The following is a 21,048-nucleotide window of genomic DNA, read 5'->3' on the forward strand; positions in this document are numbered from 1 at the left end:
AGTGGTCTTAGAGGCTCATGTAGACCCCTTAAATCCACCACCCAGGACCAAGAAAGTGCACCTACCAGTATTTCAGTGAAATAAACACCAGAGCAATGAAAAATATCCTGAAACAATGAAAGTTTTAAGAAATCTTAAAATCGTTATCATCCTAAGGTTCATAAAACACAGTTAAAATCTCCAACTCTTAAGTTATCAGAATAATTAAAGACTTACTGTCCAAAGTATTTGTTAGTTGTTTATTTATCAAGACAAACTATTCCATAACCCAATATTCGTGTTTCATAGTTCAGGAACACAGGTCAGTGACAAGACTTCAATGGAACAAAACCCAAAGAAATTCTGTGGAAAAAACACAGTGGCTTAAGTTAATGACAAGCATTCTCTCTCAATACCTCACCACCCTTAAAGTCACATGAGGTCTCCTCCTACTAGTGGAGCCTACACTTTGCTCACTCACCTTCTGCCCAGGAGAAGGCCATTTCAGGCTGTGTGGACTCCAGGTACATTCTCTGCCAAGGTCTCTGACCATCCTGACCAGTTCTGGGCATACTACACCTTACTCTAATTTCTTGTTTTTCATTGACCAAATCTTGCCTTTTTCTTCCCTCTCAAGTCCACTCTCCCCCATTCCTTTCTCATACCCACATACTGTTCTTAAAAGCAGCAGCCCATCTGTTCTAAACAACATTTCTATTCCTGTCTCCAGATCTGTTTTTCTTTTTTTTTTTTTCCCCTTACTGGTTTTATGAGAACACAACCTCTAAAAGTAAAAATCTAACAAACATTTACAAATCAGCCTGTTAACATCTGATTATGAAATGCATACCCACTGTAGAAATTATGAAAATGTCAAAGTTACAAGAAAACAGCAATGTTAAGATTCCATACAGAACCATTAATATTTTCTTGATCTTTTTACCTTCAGTCTTTTTTCTACGCAATTTTGATTAAACATAGATCACCCTTTATGTAAAATATTTTCTACTTATATGATAATCTCATGTTACTTTGTGAATATCATTTCTAATGGACATAATGTAATAGTCCATGGTATGAAAAACTCATAGTTCCTTATCAATTTTCCAACCGTTGGAAATAAAGGTCTTCCTATTTTTTTCTAAGTAATATAGTATATACTTTGTGCATGCATCTATCTGCATTTCAGATATTTCCTTTAAGATAAACAACTACAGAAATGAACATTATAGAATATAATTTTAAATCAGACAAAAGTTACTTATGTTCAGTATTATCCTTGAGTCTTAAAAAACTAAAGTCCACTGCAGCAGGTCTCCATACCCCAGGAAAGATCATACATACATACATACATATATAAATACATACATACACACACACACACACACACACCTATGCACACTACAGCTGGAATGCTCATTCAGGAACATTCTGCCTAAAAAGATAGCTGACTGACATTCCCCTTGTCACATCAAATTCACACAGGGGTAGTGGATAGAATCTTTACTTAAATTGTTCTAAATGCTTTTATGTTGAGCTTGAATAAAATTAAATATATGAATGATGAGATTCCAGAATATGAAAAGTTTCACATGCTTTCAAATTTAGTGGACCTTTCATCAGCACACAATTCACTTCTTCATAGTCAACAGAACCTTATCCATGAGGCATAAGGACTTTGTGGATATAACAAACCAAATCAGAATCTCTGGAGGGCCACCTAGTCACTTATGGACACCTAACTAAACTATAAAAGGAGTCAAAACTTTTTTTTTAAGTTAGAGGCTTTAAGTTTAAGTTAAGCCTAAAGAGGCTCTAAAGTTAAGTCCAAAGACAATTTCTAAAAGTACTTTTTTAGTACATTTTCCTAATGCCAATCTAGCAAGCAACAATAGCGTAACGTGAAACGATTCTAAATATAAAAAGCAAGAGTTGTGAGAACTCTAGAAACCAGTTAAGCTGCAGCAACTATTACAACTACACCTAATACAACAAGAGAAACACAAAAAGGCAGGAAATTTCATGGAATTCTTTCTCACTCTTGCCTCACCCCCTCCTTGGTGCAACACAATGTGGTCAGGAGGAAACTGCCCGATTCCTGGCTCCTCCCTCAGGATAGAAGGTAAAAAATAAAAATTGCTTGCAACACTCTGACTTGTTTTCACGATAAAAACACTCAACAAAATACCACGAAAAAATCTAACCAAGATGAAAGACCTACACTTGAAAACTGTAAGACACTGATGAAAGAAACTGAAGATGATACAAACAAATGGAAAGATACACCATACTCATGGATTCAAGACTTAATATTGTTAAAATGTCCATACTACCCGAAGCAATCTAGAGATTCAATGCAATGTCTATCAAAATGCCAATAGCATTTTTCACAGAACCAGAACCAAAAAATCCTAAAATTTGTTTGGAACCACAAAATATCATTAATAGCCAAAGCTATTAATCTTGAGGAAGAACAAGGCTAGAGGTAGAGTCCATTCATACCATGGACTATTTGGAAATCCCAAATTTCCAAAATATACTACAAAGCTATAGTAATCAAAACAGTATAGTACTGGTACAAAAACAGACACAAAAAAGATTGATGGAAGAGAATCCAGCCCAGAAATAAACCCACACTTCCATGGTCATTTAATCTACATGACAAAGGAGGCAAGAATATACCAGGGGAAAGACGATCTCTTCAATAAATGGTGCTGGGAAAACCAGACCACTTTCTTATGCCATACACAAAAATGAACTCAAAATAGATAAAAGACCTAAATGTGAGACCTGAAACCATAAAAATCCTATAAGAAAGCATACACAGGAGTGCCTGGGTGGCTCAGTCGTTAAGCGGCTGCCTTTGGCTCATGTCATGATCCCAGGGTCCTAGGATCAAGCCCCGCATTGGACTCCCTGCTCTGTGGGGAGCCTGCTTCTCCCTCTCCCACTCCCCCTGCTTGTGTTACTGCTCTCACTATTTCTGTCAAATAAATAAATAAATAAATAAAAATCTTAAAAAAGAAAGCATAAACAGTAATCTCTTGGATGTCAGCCTTACCAGCATATTTATGGACATGTCTCCTCAGGCAAGGGAAACAAAAGCAAAAATAAACTATTACGACTACACCAAAATACAAAGCTTTTGTACTGCAAAGGAAAAACATCAACAAAATAAAAAGGCAACCTACTGAATGGGAGGAAGATCTCTGCAAACCAAGTATCTGATAAGGGGTTAATAAAAGTATATAAAGAACTTAATACCAAAACAACACCAACTAAAAATAAGCAGAGGACCTGAACAGACACTTTTCCAAAGATGACATACATGGCCAATAGACACATGAAAAGATGTTCAATATCACTAATCATTAGGGAAATGCAAATCAAAACCAGAATGAGATACCACCTCACACCAGTCAGAATGCTAGAATCAAAAAAAGAAGAAAAGAAAAAGAGAAGAGATAACAAGTGTTGGTAAGGATGTGGAGAAAAGAGAACCCTAGTGACCTGTTGGTGGGAATGTAAATTAGTGCAACCACTGCAAAATAGTACAGAGGTTTCTCAGAAAGTTAAAAATTACCATATGATCCAATAATTCCACTACTGGGTACACACACGTATGCATACACACACACACACACACACACTCTGAAATACTATTCAGCCATAAAAAGGAATGAGATCTTGCCATTTAATGCCACAACATGGATGAACCTACAAGGTATTATACTCAGTGAAGCAAGTCAGGAAACAGACTCATAAATACAGAGAACTGGGCGTGGGACGGGAGAGGAGTGGGGGATGGGTAACACCAGTGAAAGGTTTTAAGAGATACAAACTTCCAGTTATAAAACAAGTCATGGAGATGAAAAGTACAGTACAGGAAGGAAAAAAAAATAATAAATTAGGAACAGATGCAAACTACAGCAACATAATAAAAGCCATATATGAAAAGTTATTAGCACAGCTAATATCATACTCACTGGTCAAACCTGAAAGTTTTTTCTCTAAGATCAAGAAAAAGATAAGGATGCCCATTCTTACCACTTCTATTCAACAAAGAACTGGAAGTCCTAGCCAGAACAATCAGACAAGAGAAAGAAATAAAAGACATCCAAATTGAGAGGGAAGATATAAAACGATCTCTGTCTGCAGGTCTTATATGCAGAAAACCCTAAATGTAGAAAACCCTAAAGATTCCATACCAAAAAACCTGTCAGAATAGGGGCGCCAGGGTGGCTCAGTTGGTTAAGGATCCGACTCCTGATTTTGGCTCAGGTCATGATCTCAGGGTTGGAGATCGAGCCCTGGGTCAGGCTCCATGATGAGCATGGAGCCTGCTTAAGATTTTTTTTCCCCTCTCCCCCTCCCCCAGCTTGTGCACAAGTGTGCACTCTTAACAAAAAACAAAAAAACCTGTTAGAATAAACTGAGCAAAGCTGTAGGGTACAAAATCGACACACAAAAGCCAGTTGTGTTTCTATCCACTAACAATGAATAATCAGAAAAAAAATTAAGAAAACAATTCCAATTATGATAGCATCAAAAAGAATAAAATACATGGGAATACTTAACCCAGAATGCAAAAGACCTACATACTGAAACTACAAAACACTGCTGAAAAAAATTAAAGACATAAGTAAATGGAAAGGCATCTCATGTTCATGGAGTGGAATACTTATGACTGCTAAGATGTCCTATTACCTAAAATGAGAGCTACATAATATAATGTAATCCCTTATCAACATCGCAACAGCATTTTTGCAGAAGTAGAAAAATCCATCCTAAAATTCATATAAACTATCAAGGGACCCTGAATAGCCTAAACAATCTTGTAAAGACAATGAAGTTGAAGGACTAACACTTCCTAGTTCCAAAACTTACTATAAAGCCACAGTAATCAAAATAGTGTGGTACTGATATAAAAACAGAAATATAAACCAATGCAACAAAACAGAGCCCAAAATAAACCCTCACATATACAGTCAAAAAATTACCAACAACGGTGCCAAGACCATCCACTGGGGAAAGGACAGGCTTTTCAACAAATGCTGTTGGGAAGCTGGATATTCACGAAAAAGAAAGAAGTTGTACCCTTTCCTTACCTCATATCCAAAAATTAACTCAAATGGACCAAAGACCTAAAACTGTAAAACTTACAAGAAAATATAAGAGAAGTTTCATGACACTGGATGTGACAGTGATTCTTGGAAAGGACACCAAAAGCACAGGCAACAACAAAAATTACATAGACCCCATCAAAATTTTAAATGTCTGTGCAAAGAATACAATCAACAGAGTGAAAAGGTAATCTACAGAATGGAAGAACATATTTGCAAAATCATATCTGATATAAGCAGTTTGAAGAACTACAACTCAACAACAAAAAAACCCCAAACTGATTAAAACGGGTGAAGAATTTAATTAGACATTTCTCCAAAGAGGACATACAAATGGGCAACAAGCATGAGAAAAGATGGTCAACATCATTAGCCATTAGGAAATGCATATCAAAATCAAAATCCAGTACCACCACACACCCATCAGGACGGCTACTATGGAGAAAAAAAAAAAAGTATTGGCAAGCATGTAGTGAAACTGGAACCCTTCTGCACTTGATAAGAGTATAAAACGGTGCAGCCACTATGTTAAAACAGTACAGTGTTTCCTTTCAACAATAAAAACAGAACTACTATATGATCCAGCCGCTCCGCTTCTGGGTACATACTCAACAGTATTAAAAGAAGGGGTTTTAAAGAGATATTTGCACATATCATAGCAACATTATTATTTGGGGTGGGGGGAGAGGGAGAGAGAGAATCTTAAGCAGGCTCCACACCCTGCTCCATCTCACAACCCTCAGATCATGACCTAAGCTGAAATCAAGAGTCAAGACGTTTAACCGACTGAGCCACCCAGGCACCCTAACATAGCAACATTATTTACAAGTCAAAAGGTGGAAGCAATCCAAATATCCACCAGAGGTGAATGAATAAGCAAAATGTGGTATATACATACCATGGAATGTTATTTAGCCTTAAAGAAGGAAATTCTGACACATACTGTAATGGATGAATTCTGAGGACATTATATTAAGTAAAATAAGCCAAATACTATAGCCAAACAAATACTATATGATTCCACTTAAATGACGTACTTAGAGTAGTCAAATTCAGAGACACTAAGTAGAATGGTGGTTAGCCAGGGGATGGGGGGAAGAGGGAGTAATTCAACGGGTCGTTCTGCAAGATGAAAAGAGCTCTGGATCTATGTATCTTACCACAATAAAAAAAAATTTTTTTAAACAGTAATTCAAACAGCCACATTACCTTTACATTCCAAAATCACTTTGCACTCTGAAAGATACCAGCCTTCTTCATCTCCTCAAAATCTTTCATGGAATCATAATTTCTGTAGAAATCTGCATATGCCTTCTTTCTTGGTTCGGCCACAGCAAACTAAAAAATAACATATCCCATTAGGGCTTATTTTTAAAACCATTAAAAATAATATCCAAAGACAACATAAATTATAATGTTTGTTTTCACCTTTAACTTGAACTCTGTATTTCCTAAGACAAAGGTTGGAGGCACTGACACAGATGCAAGGGAAGATAAAGTAGCCTCATGGCAACTACTCAGCAAAAGGGGCCTTCCTTGCCTGGGGATGGATTATTCCTTTTGCTGGGTGTGGGTATGCAGACTGGTAAGAGCCAAAGGAAGATACCCAGAAAGCTAAAAGGCTTTAGGGAGAAGACAGACAGCAGCATTCCCTCTAGCAAAACCTAATATCCCCACAGCTGAGACATGCTAATATATTCTGGATCAATTTAAATTATATTAACTTCAAAGGAGTGAGATCAATTCTGTACACATCTGCCTCCGAAAGACACAGGAAGCTTTCTATCTGGCAAGAACAGTTCTGGGTGATTTACACTTCAATATCATTTAAGCCCTTAGAATATACATTGACCTGTTTTACATAGGAGGAAATGGGACTCAGAATTTAAGTGACCCAATTAAGGTCTAGAAGAAGCACTAGGTGGTAGGTGGGTTCAACCAGGATTCAAACCCAGGTCTGTCATCTGGCAAAGGTTATATTTTCCACAAAATACTACCTAGTAGATTTCAACGTGTGGGTTATAATCCAAAATCAAATCCCAACCTGCATATAAAAAACAGTAAAAAAAATTCTTCAAGTGCCAATCTACCTCCATTAAGGTACTGCAGAAATACATGGAATCATGACACTTGGTACTAAAACTTGACCAGTTTTACTGCCTCACCTTCTATGAAAATTCCCAACTTCTTCCAATAAGACCAAGAGGCAGGAGCCCCAATGCAACCCTCTGAACTGAGGCCAGCCCATTACCCAGAAGGCGACTGAGCATTTCTTGTTAAAACAAGAAAAATATTTTTCCTTTTAAAAACATGGTAGACTAAAATAAAAGGTTCAGTGAACCCCAAAATGAAAGGATATGCATGTTATAACCCCACCTATTTTGTTTTGTTACACTTTAAACTTTTTCCTTTTAAGTCTGAAAAATCTGGACTTCAGCAACAAAAAGAATATAAACTATCAATTTAGATCCACTACACCATGCGTTACTTGAAACCCGTAAAATCTATATATGAGGCCTTACACAGATAAGCAAATACCTGAAGATTTAGGATATGTCTAATTTATTTAACAGTAATTACCTATGGAAAAAATCTATTCAGGATAGGCACTGCTCATTTGCCTCAAAATCTAACCCATATTAATGAATTTAGGCTTAGCAGATTAACTTAATCAAAAATGATTTAATGGATGGTGACTTTATGTAAGAAGTACAGAAGCTGATTAAAATTGTGAAAATCAGTCAAAACTAAGAACAAAATAAAGGCCAAATCCTCAAAAGCACTCAACACTAACTGGATAAGGGAAATGAAAGAAGCAAGCATCTACCAAGGGAACCAAGTTTACACCCGCCTTATTCTTTAATAAGAATCTGGATTCCTCAGTGTTTTGCGAACCTTCCTTCCGTTCAAACACTAACTATACACAAACACTGACTAATCTACCAAGCAAATTTTAAAACTTTTCATTCAGAATAGACTATTGGTCTGACATGGGCTCTTAATTTAGTAGAAGAGACACACCCTGAAGCAAGTATTACTTAAAATACAATGTGCCAAGAATGTACAGTCTGGTACAAAATGACTGAGAACGTAGCAGAACACAACCAACCCATCTGGAGGAATAGGCTGCAACTCCAAAAGGAAACATCTGAGTAAAATGGAATTTGCCACACAATGAGATGAAAGACATTCCTGTTGTGTACAAACCCATGGGAGAAAGCAGAATTTTCTAACAGCAGCTAGTTATGAAGGGCTGGAGGGCTGGGTATATTAGGACTGCTGGGAAGATGATGGAAAGGCAGAAAGAGCTAATCAGAAAGTATCTTAAAATCAAGACCAAGTTTCAGCAAATCACCCACAACCCATTTATAAGTGATGAAACCAGTTTAGAAGACTGCAGCCAGTAGTTAATGTATTTCTTACTGTAAGTCAAGATTTTGAAAGCCACTGCACACTGGGCATGCAGGAACTCAATACCATAAACAGATCTATTCTAGAGGCTAAAGTTAAAAGCGACAAGAATCCATACAAGTCACAGAGGCCTGAAGTTTGATAATGACAATGAGAGCAAAGAAATGAGTTCCCCAAATTCCTCTCCTTACTCCCACTTCATTTACTCATCCATCCATCCATCCTTTTCCCACAAACATTTATTTCATGCCCACTACATGCCCAGAAGCAACTATCTCAAGGAGCAAGTAAAGGGTTTACTTCTTTATGCCTGTCTCCTCATAGGGTCCAAAAGCACACACCCCTTATAGTGCTTTTGCTCAAGTTGTTCTCCCTCCCCTTAGCACTTCAAATTCACCCTAACTTTCAAGGCACAAATTCAGCCTGCTCTGTCAAAGAGCTATGACCCACAATACCCCACACCCACTGAAAGAAACACACAAAAGCAGCAATCAACTATCAGAGTATGGTTCACCTAGTATTTGGAGGACAAGGTCCTCCTTGCCCACCTTCATTCTTGCACACTGTGTATAAGTTGCTCCAGGAACAGCTCTGAGAAATAAAATGTCCTTTTGTTTATCTTGCACTAACACCTAACTTTTTCACCCAACTTGACTCTTAACTTCTTTAAAGACACATATTTAGAGGTATATACACTTAGTATACTCCAAAGCACCTGGAACTCTATAGCACCTACCACTGTACTAAATTTCAGACACTACATCTTATCCAACAAATACTTTTAAGCATCTACTTGTGTGTCAGGCAAGTGACAATGAGGTGCCACTGTGAACAAAAAAAGGCACCCTGCCCTAAAGAGGCTCACAGTTTACTAAAAATAGAAGAACTAAACCAAAAAAATTAAGTACAAAGCACTGCAAAGCTCTAATTCATGGGCCATTATGACACATGGTCATAAATACATGTATTATCATAAACATTTTTATAGAAAAAAAGGTGTAAATATAACATGAAGACTTTAAGAAACACAAAGCACATAGAGTATTCTGGGAAAAAAGTGGAGTAGGAACACCAGGAATCTCTCCCCACCTACACAACTGCACTAGCACAATCTGTTTAATGTTACTATCATGAAACTTTGGATCTCTTGAAAGCATACAATTTCCAGAGGAAGGCTTAAACTGTAAATTGTGGTCAGGTTAATCTTACTCACTTTCAGCTTTCAGCAATTTAACAGCTACCCATTCCCCATCCCCAAGGCAGGTAGCTGTGCAAGTGTTCCTGGAGCAGCTTACACACAGCTTTCTGGAACGAAGATGGGCAAGAAGGACCCTCTCCTCCATATACCAGGGACCTGTACTCTGATAGCTGATTGCTGCTTTTGTTCACAGAGGGGCAAACAGGCTGGTGGCCACTGCTGTTGCACTCCCCCTACTGTTGCAAGCCTCTTTTCATCAGATGAGCAACTTTCTGGGGACTTAAAAGGATAGAGCACCTTTCTTCCCCTCTCTTCATTTTTCCCATTTTCTTCTTTTGGGAGCCAGACATTAAAGACGGACACATTCAAAGGCATCTACACATACAATCCTCACAGAGATTGCAGAATGGATTGAAAAATGACCCAACAAAAATGCTGTCTGCAACATACTTATTCCAGATTCAAAGACAAAAACAGACTGAAAGGGAAAGTTTGCAAAAAGATGTTCTATGCAAACAATAACCAAAAGAGAGTGGGAGTGGCTTTACTAATATCAGACAAAATAGACTTTAAATCAAAAAAGATTACAAGAGAAAAAGGACTTTAAATAATCATAAAAGCCTCAATACAGTAAGAATTTATACAATTAGAAAAATATACTCACCTAATAACACACCAGCAAAATATATAAAGCAAAAACTGACAGAATTGAAGAGAAAAATAGTTCTACAGTAACAGCTGAAGACTTCAATACCTCAAACTCAATGAAAGATAAAACCACACCAGACCTAAGTAAAAAAAGAGAGGACTGGGGTGCCTGGGTGGCTCAGTTGGTTAAGCGACTGCCTTCGGCTCAGGTCATGATCCTGGAGTCCCGGGATCGAGTCCCGCATCAGGCTCCCTGCTCAGCGGGGAGTCTGCCTCTCCCTCTGACTCTCCCCCTCTCATGCTCTCTATCACTATCTCTCTCAATAAATAAATAAAAATCTTAAAAAACAAACAAACAAAAAAACCAGAGGACTTAACTCATTAAACCAACCAGATCTAACACATATACAAAGAACACTCCACCCAACTACAGAATACACCTTTTTTTTTAAACAAGAGTGATTTATTATTACTTTATTTGAGAGAGAGAAAGAGACTGCACAAGTGGAAGGAGAGAGAGAGAGAGAGAGAGCGCAGCAGACTCCCCTGCTGAGCAGGGAGCCTGACAGGGGCCTTGATCCCAGAACGCTGGGATCATGACCTGAGCTGAAGGCAGACACTTAACTGACTGAGCCACCCATGTGCCCCCACGATACACATTCTTCTCAACTGCATATTGGATACACTCCAGGATAAACCATACATTAGGCCATAAATTAAGTCTCAGTAGATTTAAAAAGATAGATATCATACAAAGTATGTTCTCTGATCACAATGGCATGAGATTAGAAATCAGTAACAGAAGGAAAACGGGAAAATTCACAAAACTATGGAGGTTAAGCAACAAACTTTTAAGCAACCAATGGATCAAAGAAGAAACCACAAATGAAATCAGAAAATATTTAGAGACAAATGAAAAAACAAAACACACCAAAACTTACAGGACACAGTGAAAGGAGTGCTAAGGGGGGAAATTTTTAGCTATAAAACACATATATTAAAAAACAAGAGAGATCTCAAATCAACAACCTAACATTACAACTTACGGAACCAGAAAAAGAAAAGATAAACCAAAAGCTAGAAGGAAGGAAATAATAAAGATTAGAGCAGAGATCCACAAAACAAAGACTAGGGGAAAAAAGAAAAAAGAAAAAATCAAGAAGGCCAAAAACTGGTTCTTCAAAAACATCAACAAAATTGACAATCCTTTAGCAAGATGAACTAAGAAGAAAGGGGGAAAGATTCAAATTACTAAAATCAGAAATGAAAGTGGACATTACTACAGATTCTACAGAAATTAAAAGGATTGTAAGAGAGTAGTATGAACAACTGTACACCAACAGACTGGATAACCTATATAAAATGGATAAATGCCTACAAACACAAAACTTACCAAGACTAAATCACAAAGAAAGAGAAAATCTGAATATAACTATAAGTAGTAAGGATATTGAATCAGTAGTCAAAAATCTCCCAACAAAGAAAAGCCCAGGACCTGATGGCTTCATTGGTCAGTTCTACAAAAAATTAAAGAATACCAATCCTGAAATCTTTCCAAGCAACTGAAGTGGAGGAACACTTAACTGATTTTACCAGGCCAGCATTACCCTGATACCAAAGCCAGACAAAACACTACAAGAAAACTACAGACCAATATCCCCTATGAACACTGATGTAAAAAAAAAAAAAAAAAAAAATCCTTAACAAAGTACTAGCAAACTGAATTCAGCAGCATATTAAAAGGACTGTACACAATTACCAAATGAGGTTTATTCCTAGAATGCATGGATGGTTCAACATACAGTGGTCCAACATACAAATTCAATGTAACACACATTAACAGAATAAATGAAAAAAAAAAACACAATAATCTCAAATAATGCAAAAAAGCATTTAACAAATTCAGTATCCTGTCATGATAAAAACACTCAAACTAGGAATAGAATGAAACTACCTCAACATAACCCATAAGATATCCACTTTTGTCACTTCCATTCAACACAGTACTCTAAGTTCTAGCTAGAGCAATTAGGCAAGAAAGAGAAATAAAAGGCATCTAAATGGGAAAGGAAGAAGCAAAATCATCTGTTTACAGATGATATATGTAGAAAACCCTAAAAATTCCACACAGAAAAAAACCTGTTAGAACGAATAAATAAATTCAGCAAAGTAGCAAGATATAAAATGTCAGACAGTACTACAGAAAACAGTATGGTGGTTGCCTGAAAAATTACATAGAATAACCATATGATCTATCAATTCCACTTATGGATATATATCGAAAAAAATTAAAAGCAGGGTCTTGAAGAGATACCTGTAACCCATGTTCATAGAAGCATTATTCACAATAGCTAAAACACGGAAGCAACTCAAGTGTCCATCAAAGATGAATGAATAAGCAAAATGTGGTACAGACATCCAATGGAATATTTTTTTTTTAAAGATTTTATTTATTTGACAGAAAGAAAAGAACAAGCAGGGGGAGCAGCAGGCAGAGGGAGAGGGAGAGGGAGAAGCAGGCTCCCCACTGAGCAGGAAGCCCAATGTGGGGCTCGATCCCAGGACCCTGGGACCATGACCTGTGCCGAAGGCAGATGCCGAACCGAATGAGCCAGCCAGGAGCCCCATACAATGGAATATTATTAGCCTTAAAAAGGAAAGAAATTCTGACATATGCTGCAAGATGGATGAACCTTGGGGTCACTATGCTAACTGAAATAAGCCAGTTAAGAAAGACAAAATAATATATTATTCCACTTACAAAAGGTACCTAGAGAAGTCAAAATAAGATACAGAAAGAATTATTTCACAGACTGGCTGGAGAAGGGATGGGTTTATTATTTAATGGGTACAGTTTCAGTTTTACAAGATGAGTTATGGAGCTGGATTGTGATCCAACATTATAAATGTATTTAATACCACCAAACTGTACACTTAAAAAAGGCTAAATTTTATGTGTTCACAATACAAAAAATTTATTTAAAAAAAAAAATCCCAAAGGGCATAATGTTAAAATCCACAGAAGACACAGCATTAAAATGCAGTTCTGTGGCAACAAATTCAAGCTGCCAAACACTGCCTTCCCCATCGCTCTGCTTTAATAAAATTATATCCTTGTGTTACAGGCTGAATTGTCTTCCAAAATTCATGTGCCGAAGTCTTAAGCCCCTAGTGCCTCAGAATGTTAACAGTACTTGGAGATAGGTCTTTAAAGAGATAAATTAAAATGAGGTTTGTAGGGTGAGTCCTAATCCAATATGACCAGCATCCTTTCAAGGGTAAATTCAAACAAAAACATGCCAACACAGAGACCATGTGAAGACAAAGGGAGAAACTCATCTCCAAGCCAAGGAGAGAGGCTTCAAGAGAAATCAACCTTGCAGCCACACTGAGCTTGGGTTTCTAGCCTCTAGAACAGTAAATAAATTTCTGTTGTTTAAGCCACCCAATCTGTTGTACTTTGGCAGCCCTAACAAACTACTACAGCTTCCTTTAATGATGGAGGACAAGCTATCTTGAGTATGAGGTATTTTCCTGTCACACTGAGGTAAGCGGAGGAAGGGGAAGGGAGCACATTAGAGAGGGAGTTTCTTTGAAAGATTCAGAACTACTTATGAAAACACATTTTCAAATTTAAAACACACATTTCTGGACCAAACATGGCCCAAAGTAAAAATCAAACACACGTACCTTATAGAAAGCTGCAACCCCCAGGGATACGGCGAACGCTCCAACAATATGAAATCGCAGACGCTTGGCCAGAAGGCCTCGCATCTGAGGTTTCGTCAAAGCACCGGAAGTCATGGTAGTTATTCTCCTTGACAGGTAAAACAAAAACAACTCTAAGAACATAGTAAGATATCTAAAGAACTCTTACACGTAATGCACTTTAGTACCTAGAGGGGCACAGGCATGACTCCTCCCACAAAGCCTAATGTGTTTATTTTATTATTATTTTTTAAAAGCCTAAGGTGTTTAAAGGCTTAGCCTGCTTCAGGGTCCCCGCCCCCCCCCCACTCTGGCAAGGCCACTGCGGCACAACAGGGAGCAGAAACTACAAACAAAAATCTCCCAATCACAGTTAAGATAAGCAGTGGCTCTAGACTGCCAAGTGCAAACGCATTTACAGCCATTTGCTCTTCTGCGAACTTACTATCAGTTCATTATTCCCATTTCATTGACGAGAAAACTAGGGCACACGGAGATGACGTGTAACTTTTCCAAGGTCACGGTGTGAACGATTTAAACTCGGGCAGGAGCCCAGCCGTGGCCTCCAGGGCCCACCGAGTGACCGCCGCGCAGTCTCGCGGACCTTCGGTCAAGGCGGCGGGAGGGCTGGGGTGGAAGAGCCATGGGCGCGCTGGGAGGCTGCAGGACGCCCACCTTCACCCCCCCCCCACCTTTTCCAGCTTCTCGAGTCCAATCACCCACGTTGTTACCACACAGCGAGCGAGCACCGACCCGCAGATGCTGCTGTTTGCCCTACTTTGCCCTTTAGCCTCACGACCCCCTGAGGAAGAAACCACCCCTCCCTTTTCACCCTGGGGCCAGACACGTCAAATGACCTAACCAAGGTCACACTGGGGAAAAAACACAGCGGAGACCAGGCCCGGGCCAGCCGCCTCCGAACCCCAGTAGCTTCCTCCAGGGCCCTGCACCCCACCCGGCCCCCGGGGGCCCCCGCTGCCTGCCCGCAGCCCTCCTGAGGCCGCGGCGGGAGCTTGCAGGGGTCGACCCCTGTGAGAGGTGAAGCTCCCCGACCGCAGAGATACGGGCACACCTCAACTCCAAGGCATAGCGAGAGCAGGCAACGGAACGCAGCAGTCAGGTGAACCCTGAGGAAGGACGCAAAAGCAACACGACTCACCTCACCACCAACCTCAAACCTAACGACCTCCCAAACCGATACAGAAATGGATGGCGTTCCAGCAGCGCGCAGGCGCAGAAGTAGAAGCCGCGGAAAGGACCCAGCGACGGTGGCCGGAAGAGTTCAAAAGGCCTCCGGCGCGACTCCAGATTTTCAGAGCTGACGTTCAAGTGTGTGGTTAGTTTCCTCCTTGTAAGACCTTGCACTACAGGCTTGACCTTCTGGGTCGGTTTCCTTAGTAAACTGGAGATATTAATCTTACTCATATACAGAGTTGATATGAATTTATTAGAGAATACAAAGATATTTAGTATGTAATATTTTAAAATGTACCTTACAAATACAGTACAAATCATCCTGGGCCCATGCAGTGCACAAACCATGTGCACAAACCGTCATTTTCATTATTAACTACCCTTATGTGAAGAATCGTTTGGCTTGGGTAAAGGGTGAATAAGACAGCCAAGTTCTAGGAGCTCAGAGCCCAGCCAATGAGACCGACGACGTAAACAGATTAATATCAATCCCAAGAGGTGGGCACTTCCTCAGAGACGTGACCCAGCTACTGCAGAAGCAATAACCTGGTAGAGCTGAACAAGTTCTAATGGATGTATGGGGGGAGGGGGGGAGGTTAGTAAAAGACAAGTGTTTTAAAAGAAGGCAAATGGAAGTTGATGGAAAGTGGTGTGTAAGGGGAAGGCACTTGTACTGTAGTAGGGTCAGGCTTGGTTTTTACTGAAATAACCTGGATTTATAGTGTTAAATCAACTCAGCAAGCGGTGTGGAAGATACATTAGGATACAAAATATGTATGGTATAGATTTGACACATATTGATCGAGCATTTACTATGTACCAGGTTCTGCTATATAGTAGGACAAATCTTCGAGGAGGTACATTCTTGTCAGGGAGTCTTTGTTCTCAACAGACACTGTCTAGGTTGAAACCTTTCAACCACACAGAAAAGGTGCTAATTGAGGGTCCAAGGGGTTTGTACCTCAGGAACATTCTTTTCAGACCTCTTTCTTATCAACCATCTACCCAGCTAAAAATCTTTACATGGGATTTGCTCAGGTGGTAATGTGTTCCCATTTTCTTTCTATCCCCACTCCCACAAATGGCCCAGAGAGCAAGCAGTAAATTTCAGAATTCATAGGGATTGTTGTGTGTTGAATAATTAGGGAAAGCTTTAAGGAAGTTATGGAAGAGATGGAAATGGAGCTGAGCCTCAGTCTAATGGAGAGACCTGGAGAAGTGGAGAAATCTAAGAGACAAAATTGGTCAGAAGAATGTGGCAAAGACAGACACACTCAGGGAACAGAGTCTGGCCAGGATGGAGTGCCAAGTGGTGGTTTAGGAACACTGGATGGCAAGAGAAGCACAGGGCCAATCATAATAATCCAAGGTGACACATGAATAGAACCTGAATGATAGGAGTGAATAGAGAGGATGGTTTATGTGGGTTCTGTTCTAGAGCCTATCAGACCTGAATTTGAGTCCCAACTCATGACCTCCTGGCTGGCAAATTTCTTAATCTTTCTAAGTCTGCTTTCTCCTCTCTAAAATGGTATCCTTTTTACTTTAATTACATATGTAACCCAGCATATTATTTTATTATTTCAAAATACTATTATTTCAACATATAATCAATATAAACCTTATTAGTAAGAGCTTTACATTCTTTTCCCATACTAAGTCTTTGAAATCTGCTGTGTATTTTTCAAGGATAGTACATCTCAATTCAGACTAGTTACATTTCAGGTTCTCAAAGCCACGTATACTAGTGGGCAGCATAGTTAAAACATTTTAGTCATAGCAGAATGCTCAAGATCTATGGCTAAATAAAAAGGCAGGCTGCGGGGGTACCTGGGTGGCTCTGTCAGTTAAGTGTCTGCCTTCAGCTTAGGTCATGATCTCAGGATCCTGGGATTGAGACGCATGTGGGGGTCCCTGCTAGGTGGGGAGACTGCTTCTCCCTCTCCCTCTGCCCTTTCCCCCCATACTCATTCTCTCTCAGTCTGTCTCAAATAAATAAATAAAATCTTTTTAAAAAGTCAGGCTGCAAAACTATGCTGCATGATCTAATTTTGTAACACATGCATGAAAATATACATATGTATTGATGTGCAGAAAATAATGTTGAAAGGGTCCACAACAGAAACTTGTATGGGGGATATTTTTTATATTTTATTTGTCTACTTTTATGTATTCTATGTTTGATCAAGTCTTTCTTTTATAGTTAGAAAAACAAATGTGATTTTCTAAAGGAGAGATGTATTTGTTTCTTATTATCACTGTAACAAATTGCTACAAATATACCTTAAAACAACACAAATTTGTTATCTTACAGTTCTGTAGTACAGAAATCTGACACAAGTTTCACTGGACTAAAATCAATGGGCCGGCAGGGTTTTATTCCTTCTGGACACTCGAGAGCAGAATCTGTTTCTGTGCCTTTTCCAGCTTCCAGAGGCTGCCTACATTCCTTGGCTCATGGTCCCCTTCCTCTGTTTTCAACGCCAGCTATGTTGCATCTCTCTAATCCTGCTTCTGATGTCACATCTCTTACTCTGACTTTCCTTTTCTGCCTCCCTCTTCTATATTCTCCCTTGTGATTACATTGAGCCCATCTGGATAATCAAGGATAATCTCCCTATTTTAATGTCAGCTGATTAGCAACCTCAATTTCATCCGTAACTCCATTCCCCTTTGCTTCATAACATAACATAATCCAGGAATTAGGACATGAACAACATGGAAGGGTCATTATTCTGCCCACCACAAAAGGCACGGTCATGATTTGTATGGGCTAACAAATATTTCTATTCTCCTCTCAGGCATGTGGTAGGCCTATACTTCCCTGATGCCTTAGGATATGACTTGCTTTGGCCAATGCAATATGAGTGGGAGTGACATGTGTCACTCCTGAGTAGAAGCATTTGGTTTGCCATGTTCTCTTTGCCCTGACTTTGTTATAAGAGTAGTATTGAGGGAGATGGCACCTGCATCAGCTGGATCTGAGAGAGATTAAGATAAGCAGAGCCTTCCTACTCTCTTCCACTGGCCAGACTCAGTCAGTGAGAAATAAATGGTATGGTCGTGTGTTATCCCACTGAGATTCAGGGGTTGTTTGGTCCTAGACAAACTTAGCTTTTCCTGACTGGTAGAAGAGGTTAAGAAATGTATCTGTTTTAGTTAGGGGAGTGTGTGCATAAATGCTGAGACAGGTGAGTGATAAGAGACCACGAGAGTGTGAAGAGGAAACAGGGACATTAAGCTGGCACTGGAAATAAGCTATGTTGATCACCACACCTTCTCCTAAGTTAAAAACAAAATGGCTCATCCATGTTAGAGGCATCCCTGGGCCCACCCCTGAGCTCTAGAGAAGCTGTGAGGTTCTCAGAGAAGCCCTGAGTTTTATAATAGGACCCTTCTTCTGCTTAAGCCCTCCAGCTGCCGGCCCAAGGGAACTCTGGATATGTGAGGCCCTCAGGAGTGTTTTCCCTGAAGCATCAGCTCCTCAAGGCTTCTTAGGCTGATGAAGTACTGTATTCTAGGGGACTCTGGACTCCCTGATGTTTGTATGTGGATTAGGGACATATTTTCGGGCCACCTCAAGGCTGAGTTGCTGCCTCGCTATATCTGCAAGCCCTATGTAGGACCCAGTAGTTTGCAAAACACATTCACTTTTGTGTTTTCATTTTATCCTCTCAATAATTCCATGAGATGAGCAGAGATTCTTGTTTTTTTAGATAAAGATGCTGAGGGTTACAGTGGTAGAAAAAAGAACTGGGAATAGAATCAAGAGTGGGATTCCTCCCACACCAGGGTTGTGAAGAGTACCTCCAGAGGAACAAATGCACCTCAGTGGGCACCACTCTATGATGATGATGGTCTATGATGATTTGTTGAGCACCTACTGTGTGCTTTCTGTTGCTGTCCCTAATATGGCTGAAAGTATAGTCCCAAGAAGCCACAGAGGGCACTCCCCAAATCAGCCAATTACTTCATAACCATCCATTTCTCTTTAGTTAAATAGATATATCCTCCTAGTCCCACTTAGAAAACCTAAGAAGTTATTAATTCAGAATAATAGTAATGAGGTTTGTGCAATAACTAAGTATCAGGTACTGGTGCTTTTCTGGCCATTTCAGAGCTAGCAGTAATTCAAAATGATTTTCCCAGAATTGAGCTGACATCACTCACAGAAGCTGTACACAGAGATGTTCTGGCCTAAGAAAGCCCCTATGAAATGAAGCTATTAAGTGAAAGAGTAGTGTGAAATTCAACTACATTAAGAATACAGAGACAGCATGGGGTACCTGAGTGGTGCAATAGGTTAAGCCTCCAACTCTTGGTTTCTGCTCAGATCCTGATCTCAGGGTTGTGAGATCTAGCCCCGTGTGGGCTCTGCGCTCAGCACAGAGTCTGTTTGACTCTCTCTTCCTCCCTCTCTCTGCCCTTCCTTCCTACTCTCTCTCTCTCTCTCAAACTAAATAAGTAAATCTTAATTTTTAAAAAAAAGGAATACAGAGAGGGCAAAAAATATATATAAAGGTTTACTAGATAGAAAAGAAAAAACAAATCAAGAGAAGGTGGAAATACCATATATTAACTTCTAAGAGGACACAACAAAGCCAGAAGATATAAATTATCACTCCAAGATAGGACACTTGATAACTTTTTAATTTGTTTGAAAAAAAAGAGCCTCTTTTTTTTTAAAAAAAAGGTTTTATTTATTGAGAGAGAGAATGAGACAGAGAGAGCATGAGGGGGTAAGGGTCAGAGGGAGAAGCAGACTCCCTGCCGAGCAGGGAGCCTGATGTGGGACTCGATCCCGGGACTGCAGGATCATGACCTGAGCTGAAGGCAGTGGCTTAACCAACTGAGCCACTCAGGTGCCCCCAAAAAAGGAGCCTCTTAGTAGTTACTTTGGGATCCCACTTCAAACCTGTGTTGATGTTAATTTATGGCTGTGTTGAACTAATCAAATTCAATAAACATGGATGTCTCTAGCATCCAGATGCTCCTCTGGTTGACAGACGCACTGGGCTAGCAGCACACAGCCATGGGAGAATTGCATGGTCATCCTGACGCTGGGCCACATTTAAAATTGGGGGGCCCAGGGCGCCTGGGTGGCTCAGATGGTTAAGCGTCTGCCTTCGGCTCAGGTCATGATCCCAGGGTCCTGGGATCGAGTCCCACATCGGGCTCCCGGCTCAGCGGGGAGCCTGCTTCTCCCTCTGACCCTCTCCCCTCTCATGCTGTTTCTCTCTCGCTCGCTCTCTAAAAAATAAATAAAATCTTTAAAAAATAAATAAATAAATAAATAAATAAATAAATAAATAAATAAATAAATAAAAATAAAATTGGGGGGCCCAAGCAAACCTTTCTGAAAGGCCATCTCACCCATACTGCCTGAAAAATGGATAGACCTGGCCCCATTTGTACACTACCCCCCACATTTACCTGTAGCCTTCTCTGGATTAGAAAAAGCCTGAATTTAAAATGTACCCATATTCAAATTACAGCATATGAAGGATAAACCAATCAAGATGTGGCATTTTAAGCTTCATTTTAAAGAATAAGCTCAACCAAATCCTCCCACCACAATTCAAAAAGTATTAACATAGCACTTAGTATGTTCCCCAGTCTGTGCCAGCCATTATGGAAGATGGTAAGGAATTGTAAAACCCAGCCTCTGTACTCTAGTAGCTGATAATTTCATTAAGGAGAAGATTCATGAAACCCTATACAAAAGAATAAAGTTCAGACCAAAATGAGGTGGAAATAGTTCATGCAGAAGAAAGTTTGGAAGAGGAG

General features: G+C 39.6%; 1 long non-coding RNA gene across 1 annotated transcript; it reads right to left on the reverse strand.

Annotated features, from left to right (window-relative positions):
* Positions 1 to 218: 218 nt before the first annotated feature.
* Positions 219 to 15,329, reverse strand: LOC118015065. The gene is made up of 4 exons (XR_004680511.1): positions 15,227 to 15,329; positions 14,050 to 14,176; positions 6,312 to 6,440; positions 219 to 342 (listed from the first exon to the last, which is right to left on the reverse strand). It is a non-coding gene; the product is annotated as an uncharacterized LOC118015065 (long non-coding RNA).
* Positions 15,330 to 21,048: the final 5,719 nt, after the last annotated feature.

The sequence above is a fragment of the Mirounga leonina genome, unplaced genomic scaffold (assembly GCF_011800145.1).
Source record: "Mirounga leonina isolate KUSES-001 unplaced genomic scaffold, KU_Mleo_1.0 Mir_165, whole genome shotgun sequence".
Lineage (NCBI taxonomy): Eukaryota > Metazoa > Chordata > Mammalia > Carnivora > Phocidae > Mirounga > Mirounga leonina.